At 44.8% G+C, this 13828-nt stretch overlaps 6 non-coding genes across 6 annotated transcripts; all 6 read right to left on the bottom strand.

The window, feature by feature from the left end:
• Window positions 1–731: 731 nt before the first annotated feature.
• TRNAG-CCC (transfer RNA glycine (anticodon CCC)) lies at window positions 732–803 on the bottom strand. Its single transcript has one exon. It is a non-coding gene; the product is annotated as a tRNA-Gly (tRNA).
• A 1516-nt stretch (window positions 804–2319) lies between these two features.
• TRNAG-CCC (transfer RNA glycine (anticodon CCC)) lies at window positions 2320–2391 on the bottom strand. Its single transcript has one exon. It is a non-coding gene; the product is annotated as a tRNA-Gly (tRNA).
• Window positions 2392–3918: 1527 nt separating this feature from the next.
• On the bottom strand, window positions 3919–3990 carry TRNAG-CCC (transfer RNA glycine (anticodon CCC)). Its single transcript has one exon. It is a non-coding gene; the product is annotated as a tRNA-Gly (tRNA).
• Window positions 3991–7106: 3116 nt separating this feature from the next.
• Window positions 7107–7178, bottom strand: TRNAG-CCC (transfer RNA glycine (anticodon CCC)). The gene has a single exon. It is a non-coding gene; the product is annotated as a tRNA-Gly (tRNA).
• Window positions 7179–8695: 1517 nt separating this feature from the next.
• On the bottom strand, window positions 8696–8767 carry TRNAG-CCC (transfer RNA glycine (anticodon CCC)). The gene has a single exon. It is a non-coding gene; the product is annotated as a tRNA-Gly (tRNA).
• Window positions 8768–10283: 1516 nt separating this feature from the next.
• TRNAG-CCC (transfer RNA glycine (anticodon CCC)) lies at window positions 10284–10355 on the bottom strand. The gene has a single exon. It is a non-coding gene; the product is annotated as a tRNA-Gly (tRNA).
• Window positions 10356–13828: the final 3473 nt, after the last annotated feature.

Genomic DNA, 13828 nt, shown 5'->3' on the forward strand with positions numbered 1-13828 from the left:
AACTAGCAGTTTCAGGCCTTTACCAAGATAGCAGCTCTCTAACCCTCTCCTCTCTCTTTGATCCTAGCGCTAGCATGCTCAGGATTTGATTTTAACTGGGAGCCAGAGATCTACCCGGTGAGGGCTTGCCCGGTGTGAGGCTTTTGAGCGTTTGGGAGCGTTCGGGACGTGAGGACATTGGACAGGAAATGTTGCCATCTTGAAATATCCAACCTTCCTGCTGTCGTGAGAGGCTCTTTCCATGGACATCTGCCTCTTGGAGTCCTCTCAACTTGCTCTCTGATATAACATTTTGTGAGCTGCAGTTACATCCGATGGCTACAAGGTGGCGCTGCATTCAGGTGAGAGAACAAGTGTGCACAAAATCGTTGGGGACTTTTGCCAGATTCATCGGTGGATCTTGCCTACTTTTATTCACATGCTAGATATTGCCTAGAAATGCTTTTTAATATAGAGATGCTAGAGTTAGAATGTCTGGTCGGGGTTCAGCCCTTTCATTGTCTACCGCCCGCAACATATTTATTACCAGCACATGTGAGTGGTGACTCTGCTTTTTGGAAAATAGCATCTAATAGGACAATGAATGTAGCCGATGGGGCGATCGAGATGCCTGCCTAAGTATTTCATTTTTTTTTTAATTTAACGTCTGATTAATCTGTTCATGATATTTCCGTTTTGTGACATGTTGCATTAAAACAAATCCTGCTTGGAGAACATATAAAAATTTGCACTGCATTGGCCGGGAATCGAACCCGGGTCAACTGCTTGGGAAGCAGCTATGCTCACCACTATACCACCAACGCCCTATGATGTGGGTGCTCTCGGTTCTAAAGATTACAACCCTGAGTTCAATGACTTTCTTGCACCAGTTTCAATGGTGCATTTGGTTTAGATACCAACATGAAAAGCAGTAGAAAGTTTCTTGTAGAGGGTAAGGAACTGGGGATTGAAACCAAGGCCAAATCTGTGCAGACGAGAAGAAATGGAAAGCAGTAGTACAAATAGTGGAAATGAACATATTTAGGCAGCATTGGAAGCAAAGCAGCGAAGAGAAAGAGAGTGCCTTCCATGAAATGCCCAGGAGAATGATAAGAGCAGAACGAAAAGGCAAGAATGACATTCAAAGCATGCCCAGAAAAACGTGTGACGGTCCCACCAGTCATTTATGCTTATAATTGGGTATCTTTACTTTCAAAGTATGGGGTTGATCCTTTGGCGATCACTCTGTTGTGTTTCAGCAGAGACAGATAGTTGAGAAGTCTTTTCTCACATAGCTAGCACAAGCCTGCGCTTTTCCTTGCTGGTAGCGTGGAAATGACAGATTGGTTCTCAGAAGAAAAAACAAGAAATATTATAGCAGAGGATGGTTTCGATCCATCGACCTCTGGGTTATGGGCCCAGCACGCTTCCACTGCGCCACTCTGCTCTCTTGTAAAAGTGTTCTCTTTATGCAGAGGAGGAGCTTTCAGCGAAGTGGCGAGGGATTGGTGGGTCTCGCTCCTCATTTGCCTAAGCATGCTGCAATGTATGCTGGGTGCAGAAAATCTTCATCTTCTCGTCTCACAGTCAGTCATAACTGAAAGTGCAGACCCTCTTGGGAACTAGCAGTTTCAGGCCTTTACCAAGATAGCAGCTCTCTAACCCTCTCCTCTCTCTTTGATCCTAGCGCTAGCATGCTCAGGATTTGATTTTAACTGGGAGCCAGAGATCTACCCGGTGAGGGCAAAGCTTTTGAGCGTTTGGGAGCGTTCGGGACGTGAGGACGTTGGATAGGAAATGTTGCCATCTTGAAATATCCAACCTTCCTGCTGTCATGAGAGGCTCTTTCCATGGACATCTGCCTCTTGGAGTCCTCTCAATTTGCTCTCTGATATAACATTTTGTGAGCTGCAGTTACATCCGATGGCTACAAGGTGGCGCTGCATTCAGGTGAGAGAACAAGTGTGCACAAAATCGTTGGGGACTTTTGCCAGATTCATCGGTGGATCTTGCCTACTTTTATTCACATGCTAGATATTGCCTAGAAATGCTTTTTAATATAGAGATGCTACAGTTAGAATGTCTAGTCGGGGTTCAGCCCTTTCATTGTCTACCGCCCGCAACATATTTATTACCAGCACATGTGAGTGGTGACTCTGCTTTTTGGAAAATAGCATCTAATAGGACAATGAATGTAGCAGATGGGGCGATCGAGATGCCTGCCTAAGTATTTCATTTTTTTTTTAATTTAACGTCTGATTAATCTGTTCATGATATTTCCGTTTTGTGACATGTTGCATTAAAACAAATCCTGCTTGGAGAACATATAAAAATTTGCACTGCATTGGCCGGGAATCGAACCCGGGTCAACTGCTTGGGAAGCAGCTATGCTCACCACTATACCACCAACGCCCTATGATGTGGTTGCTCTCGGTTCTAAAGATTACAACCCCGAGTTCAATGACTATCTTGCACCAGTTTCAATGGTGCATTTGGTTTAGATACCAACATGAAAAGCAGTAGAAAGTTTCTTGTAGAGGGTAAGGAACTGGGGATTGAAACCAAGGCCAAATCTGTGCAGAAGAGAAGAAATGGAAAGCAGTAGTACAAATAGTGGAAATGAACATATTTAGGCAGCATTGGAAGCAAAGCAGCGAAGAGAAAGAGAGTGCCTTCCATGAAATGCCCAGGAGAATGATAAGAGCAGAACGAAAAGGCAAGAATGACATTCAAAGCATGCCCAGAAAAACGTGTGACGGTCCCACCAGTCATTTATGCTTATAATTGGGTATCTTTACTTTCAAAGTATGGGGTTGATCCTTTGGCGATCACTCTCTTGTATTTCAGCAGAGACAGATAGTTGAGAAGTCTTTTCTCACATAGCTAGCACAAGCCTGCGCTTTTCCTTGCTGGTAGCGTGGAAATGACAGATTGGTTCTCAGAAGAAAAAACAAGAAATATTATAGCAGAGGATGGTTTCGATCCATCGACCTCTGGGTTATGGGCCCAGCACGCTTCCGCTGCGCCACTCTGCTCCCTTGTAAAAGTGTTCTCTTTATGCAGAGGAGGAGCTTTCAGCGAAGTGGCGAGGGATTGGTGGGTCTCGCTCCTCATTTGCCTAAGCATGCTGCAATGTATGCTGGGTGCAGAAAATCTTCATCTTCTCGTCTCACAGTCAGTCATAACTGAAAGTGCAGACCCTCTTGGGAACTAGCAGTTTCAGGCCTTTACCAAGATAGCAGCTCTCTAACCCTCTCCTCTCTCTTTGATCCTAGCGCTAGCATGCTCAGGATTTGATTTTAACTGGGAGCCAGAGATCTACCCGGTGAGGGCTTGCCCGGTGTGAGGCTTTTGAGCGTTTGGGAGCGTTCGGGACGTGAGGACATTGGACAGGAAATGTTGCCATCTTGAAATATCCAACCTTCCTGCTGTCGTGAGAGGCTCTTTCCATGGACATCTGCCTCTTGGAGTCCTCTCAACTTGCTCTCTGATATAACATTTTGTGAGCTGCAGTTACATCCGATGGCTACAAGGTGGCGCTGCATTCAGGTGAGAGAACAAGTGTGCACAAAATCGTTGGGGACTTTTGCCAGATTCATCGGTGGATCTTGCCTACTTTTATTCACATGCTAGATATTGCCTAGAAATGCTTTTTAATATAGAGATGCTAGAGTTAGAATGTCTGGTCGGGGTTCAGCCCTTTCATTGTCTAACGCCCGCAACATATTTATTACCAGCACATGTGAGTGGTGACTCTGCTTTTTGGAAAATAGCATCTAATAGGACAATGAATGTCGCAGATGGGGCGATCGAGATGCCTGCCTAAGTATTTCATTTTTTTTTTAATTTAACGTCTGATTAATCTGTTCATGATATTTCCGTTTTGTGACATGTTGCATTAAAACAAATCCTGCTTGGAGAACATATAAAAATTTGCACTGCATTGGCCGGGAATCGAACCCGGGTCAACTGCTTGGGAAGCAGCTATGCTCACCACTATACCACCAACGCCCTATGATGTGGGTGCTCTCGGTTCTAAAGATTACAACCCCGAGTTCAATGACTATCTTGCACCAGTTTCAATGGTGCATTTGGTTTAGATACCAACATGAAAAGCAGTAGAAAGTTTCTTGTAGAGGGTAAGGAACTGGGGATTGAAACCAAGGCCAAATCTGTGCAGAAGAGAAGAAATGGAAAGCAGTAGTACAAATAGAGGAAATGAACATATTTAGGCAGCATTGGAAGCAAAGCAGCGAAGAGAAAGAGAGTGCCTTCCATGAAATGCCCAGGAGAATGATAAGAGCAGAACGAAAAGGCAAGAATGACATTCAAAGCATGCCCAGAAAAACGTGTGACGGTCCCACCAGTCATTTATGCTTATAATTGGGTATCTTTACTTTCAAAGTATGGGGTTGATCCTTTGGCGATCACTCTCTTGTATTTCAGCAGAGACAGATAGTTGAGAAGTCTTTTCTCACATAGCTAGCACAAGCCTGCGCTTTTCCTTGCTGGTAGCGTGTAAATGACAGATTGGTCCTCAGAAGAAAAAACAAGAAATATAATAGCAGAGGATGGTTTCGATCCATCGATCTCTGGGTTATGGGCCCAGCACGCTTTCGCTGCGCCACTCTGCTCCCTTGTAAAAGTGTTCTCTTTATGCAGAGGAGGAGCTTTCAGCGAAGTGGCGAGGGATTGGTGGGTCTCGCTCCTCATTTGCCTAAGCATGCTGCAATGTATGCTGGGTGCAGAAAATCTTCATCTTCTCGTCTCACAGTCAGTCATAACTGAAAGTGCAGACCCTCTTGGGAACTAGCAGTTTCAGGCCTTTACCAAGATAGCAGCTCTCTAACCCTCTCCTCTCTCTTTGATCGTAGCGCTAGCATGCTCAGGATTTGATTTTAACTGGGAGCCAGAGATCTACCCGGTGAGGGCTTGCCCGGTGTGAGGCTTTTGAGCGTTCGGGACGTGAGGACATTGGACAGGAAATGTTGCCATCTTGAAATATCCAACCTTCCTGCTGTCGTGAGAGGCTCTTTCCATGGACATCTGCCTCTTGGAGTCCTCTCAACTTGCTCTCTGATATAACATTTTGTGAGCTGCAGTTACATCCGATGGCTACAAGGTGGCGCTGCATTCAGGTGAGAGAACAAGTGTGCACAAAATCGTTGGGGACTTTTGCCAGATTCATCGGTGGATCTTGCCTACTTTTATTCACATGCTAGATATTGCCTAGAAATGCTTTTTAATATAGAGATGCTAGAGTTAGAATGTCTGGTCGGGGTTCAGCCCTTTCATTGTCTAACGCCCGCAACATATTTATTACCAGCACATGTGAGTGGTGACTCTGCTTTTTGGAAAATAGCATCTAATAGGACAATGAATGTCGCAGATGGGGCGATCGAGATGCCTGCCTAAGTATTTCATTTTTTTTTTAATTTAACGTCTGATTAATCTGTTCATGATATTTCCGTTTTGTGACATGTTGCATTAAAACAAATCCTGCTTGGAGAACATATAAAAATTTGCACTGCATTGGCTGGGAATCGAACCCGGGTCAACTGCTTGGGAAGCAGCTATGCTCACCACTATACCACCAACGCCCTATGATGTGGGTGCTCTCGGTTCTAAAGATTACAACCCCGAGTTCAATGACTATCTTGCACCAGTTTCAATGGTGCATTTGGTTTAGATACCAACATGAAAAGCAGTAGAAAGTTTCTTGTAGAGGGTAAGGAACTGGGGATTGAAACCAAGGCCAAATCTGTGCAGAAGAGAAGAAATGGAAAGCAGTAGTACAAATAGTGGAAATGAACATATTTAGGCAGCATTGGAAGCAAAGCAGCGAAGAGAAAGAGAGTGCCTTCCATGAAATGCCCAGGAGAATGATAAGAGCAGAACGAAAAGGCAAGAATGACATTCAAAGCATGCCCAGAAAAACGTGTGACGGTCCCACCAGTCATTTATGCTTATAATTGGGTATCTTTACTTTCAAAGTATGGGGTTGATCCTTTGGCGATCACTCTCTTGTATTTCAGCAGAGACAGATAGTTGAGAAGTCTTTTCTCACATAGCTAGCACAAGCCTGCGCTTTTCCTTGCTGGTAGCGTGGAAATGACAGATTGGTCCTCAGAAGAAAAAACAAGAAATATAATAGCAGAGGATGGTTTCGATCCATCGACCTCTGGGTTATGGGCCCAGCACGCTTCCGCTGCGCCACTCTGCTCCCTTGTAAAAGTGTTCTCTTTATGCAGAGGAGGAGCTTTCAGCGAAGTGGCGAGGGATTGGTGGGTCTCGCTCCTCATTTGCCTAAGCATGCTGCAATGTATGCTGGGTGCAGAAAATCTTCATCTTCTCGTCTCACAGTCAGTCATAACTGAAAGTGCAGACCCTCTTGGGAACTAGCAGTTTCAGGCCTTTACCAAGATAGCAGCTCTCTAACCCTCTCCTCTCTCTTTGATCCTAGCGCTAGCATGCTCAGGATTTGATTTTAACTGGGAGCCAGAGATCTACCCGGTGAGGGCTTGCCCGGTGTGAGGCTTTTGAGCGTTTGGGAGCGTTCGGGACGTGAGGACGTTGGACAGGAAATGTTGCCATCTTGAAATATCCAACCTTCCTGCTGTCGTGAGAGGCTCTTTCCATGGACATCTGCCTCTTGGAGTCCTCTCAACTTGCTCTCTGATATAACATTTTGTGAGCTGCAGTTACATCCGATGGCTACAAGGTGGCGCTGCATTCAGGTGAGAGAACAATTGTGCACAAAATCGTTGGGGACTTTTGCAAGATTCATCGGTGGATCTTGCCTACTTTTATTCACATGCTAGATATTGCCTAGAAATGCTTTTTAATATAGAGATGCTAGAGTTAGAATGTCTGGTCGGGGTTCAGCCCTTTCATTGTCTACCGCCCGCAACATATTTATTACCAGCACATGTGAGTGGTGACTCTGCTTTTTGGAAAATAGCATCTAATAGGACAATGAATGTCGCAGATGGGGCGATCGAGATGCCTGCCTAAGTATTTCATTTTTTTTTTAATTTAACGTCTGATTAATCTGTTCATGATATTTCCGTTTTGTGACATGTTGCATTAAAACAAATCCTGCTTGGAGAACATATAAAAATTTGCACTGCATTGGCCGGGAATCGAACCCGGGTCAACTGCTTGGGAAGCAGCTATGCTCACCACTATACCACCAACGCCCTATGATGTGGGTGCTCTCGGTTCTAAAGATTACAACCCCGAGTTCAATGACTATCTTGCACCAGTTTCAATGGTGCATTTGGTTTAGATACCAACATGAAAAGCAGTAGAAAGTTTCTTGTAGAGGGTAAGGAACTGGGGATTGAAACCAAGGCCAAATCTGTGCAGAAGAGAAGAAATGGAAAGCAGTAGTACAAATAGAGGAAATGAACATATTTAGGCAGCATTGGAAGCAAAGCAGCGAAGAGAAAGAGAGTGCCTTCCATGAAATGCCCAGGAGAATGATAAGAGCAGAACGAAAAGGCAAGAATGACATTCAAAGCATGCCCAGAAAAACGTGTGACGGTCCCACCAGTCATTTATGCTTATAATTGGGTATCTTTACTTTCAAAGTATGGGGTTGATCCTTTGGCGATCACTCTCTTGTATTTCAGCAGAGACAGATAGTTGAGAAGTCTTTTCTCACATAGCTAGCACAAGCCTGCGCTTTTCCTTGCTGGTAGCGTGTAAATGACAGATTGGTCCTCAGAAGAAAAAACAAGAAATATAATAGCAGAGGATGGTTTCGATCCATCGTTCTCTGGGTTATGGGCCCAGCACGCTTCCGCTGCGCCACTCTGCTCCCTTGTAAAAGTGTTCTCTTTATGCAGAGGAGGAGCTTTCAGCGAAGTGGCGAGGGATTGGTGGGTCTCGCTCCTCATTTGCCTAAGCATGCTGCAATGTATGCTGGGTGCAGAAAATCTTCATCTTCTCGTCTCACAGTCAGTCATAACTGAAAGTGCAGACCCTCTTGGGAACTAGCAGTTTCAGGCCTTTACCAAGATAGCAGCTCTCTAACCCTCTCCTCTCTCTTTGATCGTAGCGCTAGCATGCTCAGGATTTGATTTTAACTGGGAGCCAGAGATCTACCCGGTGAGGGCTTGCCCGGTGTGAGGCTTTTGAGCGTTCGGGACGTGAGGACATTGGACAGGAAATGTTGCCATCTTGAAATATCCAACCTTCCTGCTGTCGTGAGAGGCTCTTTCCATGGACATCTGCCTCTTGGAGTCCTCTCAACTTGCTCTCTGATATAACATTTTGTGAGCTGCAGTTACATCCGATGGCTACAAGGTGGCGCTGCATTCAGGTGAGAGAACAAGTGTGCACAAAATCGTTGGGGACTTTTGCCAGATTCATCGGTGGATCTTGCCTACTTTTATTCACATGCTAGATATTGCCTAGAAATGCTTTTTAATATAGAGATGCTAGAGTTAGAATGTCTGGTCGGGGTTCAGCCCTTTCATTGTCTACCGCCCGCAACATATTTATTACCAGCACATGTGAGTGGTGACTCTGCTTTTTGGAAAATAGCATCTAATAGGACAATGAATGTAGCAGATGGGGCGATCGAGATGCCTGCCTAAGTATTTCATTTTTTTTTTAATTTAACGTCTGATTAATCTGTTCATGATATTTCCGTTTTGTGACATGTTGCATTAAAACAAATCCTGCTTGGAGAACATATAAAAATTTGCACTGCATTGGCCGGGAATCGAACCCGGGTCAACTGCTTGGGAAGCAGCTATGCTCACCACTATACCACCAACGCCCTATGATGTGGGTGCTCTCGGTTCTAAAGATTACAACCCCGAGTTCAATGACTTTCTTGCACCAGTTTCAATGGTGCATTTGGTTTAGATACCAACATGAAAAGCAGTAGAAAGTTTCTTGTAGAGGGTAAGGAACTGGGGATTGAAACCAAGGCCAAATCTGTGCAGACGAGAAGAAATGGAAAGCAGTAGTACAAATAGTGGAAATGAACATATTTAGGCAGCATTGGAAGCAAAGCAGCGAAGAGAAAGAGAGTGCCTTCCATGAAATGCCCAGGAGAATGATAAGAGCAGAACGAAAAGGCAAGAATGACATTCAAAGCATGCCCAGAAAAACGTGTGACGGTCCCACCAGTCATTTATGCTTATAATTGGGTATCTTTACTTTCAAAGTATGGGGTTGATCCTTTGGCGATCACTCTGTTGTGTTTCAGCAGAGACAGATAGTTGAGAAGTCTTTTCTCACATAGCTAGCACAAGCCTGCGCTTTTCCTTGCTGGTAGCGTGGAAATGACAGATTGGTTCTCAGAAGAAAAAACAAGAAATATTATAGCAGAGGATGGTTTCGATCCATCGACCTCTGGGTTATGGGCCCAGCACGCTTCCGCTGCGCCACTCTGCTCCCTTGTAAAAGTGTTCTCTTTATGCAGAGGAGGAGCTTTCAGCGAAGTGGCGAGGGATTGGTGGGTCTCGCTCCTCATTTGCCTAAGCATGCTGCAATGTATGCTGGGTGCAGAAAATCTTCATCTTCTCGTCTCACAGTCAGTCATAACTGAAAGTGCAGACCCTCTTGGGAACTAGCAGTTTCAGGCCTTTACCAAGATAGCAGCTCTCTAACCCTCTCCTCTCTCTTTGATCCTAGCGCTAGCATGCTCAGGATTTGATTTTAACTGGGAGCCAGAGATCTACCCGGTGAGGGCGAGGCTTTTGAGCGTTTGGGAGCGTTCGGGACGTGAGGACATTGGACAGGAAATGTTGCCATCTTGAAATATCCAACCTTCCTGCTGTCGTGAGAGGCTCTTTCCATGGACATCTGCCTCTTGGAGTCCTCTCAACTTGCTCTCTGATATAACATTTTGTGAGCTGCAGTTACATCCGATGGCTACAAGGTGGCGCTGCATTCAGGTGAGAGAACAAGTGTGCACAAAATCGTTGGGGACTTTTGCCAGATTCATCGGTGGATCTTGCCTACTTTTATTCACATGCTAGATATTGCCTAGAAATGCTTTTTAATATAGAGATGCTAGAGTTAGAATGTCTGGTCGGGGTTCAGCCCTTTCATTGTCTACCGCCCGCAACATATTTATTACCAGCACATGTGAGTGGTGACTCTGCTTTTTGGAAAATAGCATCTAATAGGACAATGAATGTAGCAGATGGGGCGATCGAGATGCCTGCCTAAGTATTTCATTTTTTTTTTAATTTAACGTCTGATTAATCTGTTCATGATATTTCCGTTTTGTGACATGTTGCATTAAAACAGATCCTGCTTGGAGAACATATAAAAATTTGCACTGCATTGGCCGGGAATTGAACCCGGGTCAACTGCTTGGGAAGCAGCTATGCTCACCACTATACCACCAACGCCCTATGATGTGGGTGCTCTCGGTTCTAAAGATTACAACCCCGAGTTCAATGACTTTCTTGCACCAGTTTCAATGGTGCATTTGGTTTAGATACCAACATGAAAAGCAGTAGAAAGTTTCTTGTAGAGGGTAAGGAACTGGGGATTGAAACCAAGGCCAAATCTGTGCAGAAGAGAAGAAATGGAAAGCAGTAGTACAAATAGTGGAAATGAACATATTTAGGCAGCATTGGAAGCAAAGCAGCGAAGAGAAAGAGAGTGCCTTCCATGAAATGCCCAGGAGAATGATAAGAGCAGAACGAAAAGGCAAGAATGACATTCAAAGTATGCCCAGAAAAACGTGTGACGGTCCCACCAGTCATTTATGCTTATAATTGGGTATCTTTACTTTCAAAGTATGGGGTTGATCCTTTGGCGATCACTCTGTTGTGTTTCAGCAGAGACAGATAGTTGAGAAGTCTTTTCTCACATAGCTAGCACAAGCCTGCGCTTTTCCTTGCTGGTAGCGTGGAAATGACAGATTGGTTCTCAGAAGAAAAAACAAGAAATATTATAGCAGAGGATGGTTTCGATCCATCGACCTCTGGGTTATGGGCCCAGCACGCTTCCGCTGCGCCACTCTGCTCCCTTGTAAAAGTGTTCTCTTTATGCAGAGGAGGACCTTTCAGCGAAGTGGCGAGGGATTGGTGGGTCTCGCTCCTCATTTGCCTAAGCATGCTGCAATGTATGCTGGGTGCAGAAAATCTTCATCTTCTCGTCTCACAGTCAGTCATAACTGAAAGTGCAGACCCTCTTGGGAACTAGCAGTTTCAGGCCTTTACCAAGATAGCAGCTCTCTAACCCTCTCCTCTCTCTTTGATCCTAGCGCTAGCATGCTCAGGATTTGATTTTAACTGGGAGCCAGAGATCTACCCGGTGAGGGCGAGGCTTTTGAGCGTTTGGGAGCGTTCGGGACGTGAGGACGTTGGATAGGAAATGTTGCCATCTTGAAATATCCAACCTTCCTGCTGGCATGAGAGGCTCTTTCCATGGACATCTGCCTCTTGGAGTCCTCTCAACTTGCTCTCTGATATAACATTTTGTGAGCTGCAGTTACATCCGATGGCTACAAGGTGGCGCTGCATTCAGGTGAGAGAACAAGTGTGCACAAAATCGTTGGGGACTTTTGCCAGATTCATCGGTGGATCTTGCCTACTTTTATTCACATGCTAGATATTGCCTAGAAATGCTTTTTAATATAGAGATGCTACAGTTAGAATGTCTAGTCGGGGTTCAGCCCTTTCATTGTCTACCGCCCGCAACATATTTATTACCAGCACATGTGAGTGGTGTCTCTGCTTTTTGGAAAATAGCATCTAATAGGACAATGAATGTAGCAGATGGGGCGATCGAGATGCCTGCCTAAGTATTTCATTTTTTTTTTAATTTAACGTCTGATTAATCTGTTCATGATATTTCCGTTTTGTGACATGTTGCATTAAAACAAATCCTGCTTGGAGAACATATAAAAATTTGCACTGCATTGGCCGGGAATCGAACCCGGGTCAACTGCTTGGGAAGCAGCTATGCTCACCACTATACCACCATCGCCCTATGATGTGGTTGCTCTCGGTTCTAAAGATTACAACCCCGAGTTCAATGACTATCTTGCACCAGTTTCAATGGTGCATTTGGTTTAGATACCAACATGAAAAGCAGTAGAAAGTTTCTTGTAGAGGGTAAGGAACTGGGGATTGAAACCAAGGCCAAATCTGTGCAGAAGAGTAGAAATGGAAAGCAGTAGTACAAATAGTGGAAATGAACATATTTAGGCAGCATTGGAAGCAAAGCAGCGAAGAGAAAGAGAGTGCCTTCCATGAAATGCCCAGGAGAATGATAAGAGCAGAACGAAAAGGCAAGAATGACATTCAAAGCATGCCCAGAAAAACGTGTGACGGTCCCACCAGTCATTTATGCTTATAATTGGGTATCTTTACTTTCAAAGTATGGGGTTGATCCTTTGGCGATCACTCTCTTGTATTTCAGCAGAGACAGATAGTTGAGAAGTCCTTTCTCACATAGCTAGCACAAGCCTGCGCTTTTCCTTGCTGGTAGCGTGGAAATGACAGATTGGTCCTCAGAAGAAAAAACAAGAAATATTATAGCAGAGGATGGTTTCGATCCATCGACCTCTGGGTTATGGGCCCAGCACGCTTCCGCTGCGCCACTCTGTTCCCTTGTAAAAGTGTTCTCTTTATGCAGAGGAGGAGCTTTCAGCGAAGTGGCGAGGGATTGGTGGGTCTCGCTCCTCATTTGCCTAAGCATGCTGCAATGTATGCTGGGTGCAGAAAATCTTCATCTTCTCGTCTCACAGTCAGTCATAACTGAAAGTGCAGACCCTCTTGGGAACTAGCAGTTTCAGGCCTTTACCAAGATAGCAGCTCTCTAACCCTCTCCTCTCTCTTTGATCCTAGCGCTAGCATGCTCAGGATTTGATTTTAACTGGGAGCCAGAGATCTACCCGGTGAGGGCTTGCCCGGTGTGAGGCTTTTGAGCGTTTGGGAGCGTTCGGGACGTGAGGACATTGGACAGGAAATGTTGCCATCTTGAAATATCCAACCTTCCTGCTGTCGTGAGAGGCTCTTTCCATGGACATCTGCCTCTTGGAGTCCTCTCAACTTGCTCTCTGATATAACATTCTGTGAGCTGCAGTTACATCCGATGGCTACAAGGTGGCGCTGCATTCAGGTGAGAGAACAAGTGTGCACAAAATCGTTGGGGACTTTTGCCAGATTCATCGGTGGATCTTGCCTACTTTTATTCACATGCTAGATATTGCCTAAAAATGCTTTTTAATATAGAGATGCTAGAGTTAGAATGTCTGGTCGGGGTTCAGCCCTTTCATTGTCTACCGCCCGCAACATATTTATTACCAGCACATGTGAGTGGTGACTCTGCTTTTTGGAAAATAGCATCTAATAGGACAATGAATGTCGCAGATGGGGCGATCGAGATGCCTGCCTAAGTATTTCATTTTTTTTTTAATTTAACGTCTGATTAATCTGTTCATGATATTTCCGTTTTGTGACATGTTGCATTAAAACAAATCCTGCTTGGAGAACATATAAAAATTTGCACTGCATTGGCTGGGAATCGAACCCGGGTCAACTGCTTGGGAAGCAGCTATGCTCACCACTATACCACCAACGCCCTATGATGTGGGTGCTCTCGGTTCTAAAGATTACAACCCCGAGTTCAATGACTATCTTGCACCAGTTTCAATGGTGCATTTGGTTTAGATACCAACATGAAAAGCAGTAGAAAGTTTCTTGTAGAGGGTAAGGAACTGGGGATTGAAACCAAGGCCAAATCTGTGCAGAAGAGAAGAAATGGAAAGCAGTAGTACAAATAGTGGAAATGAACATATTTAGGCAGCATTGGAAGCAAAGCAGCGAAGAGAAAGAGAGTGCCTTCCATGAAATGCCCAGGAGAATGA

The sequence above is a fragment of the Triturus cristatus genome, chromosome 11, assembly GCF_964204655.1.
Source record: "Triturus cristatus chromosome 11, aTriCri1.1, whole genome shotgun sequence".
NCBI classification, from domain to species: Eukaryota; Metazoa; Chordata; class Amphibia; order Caudata; family Salamandridae; genus Triturus; species Triturus cristatus.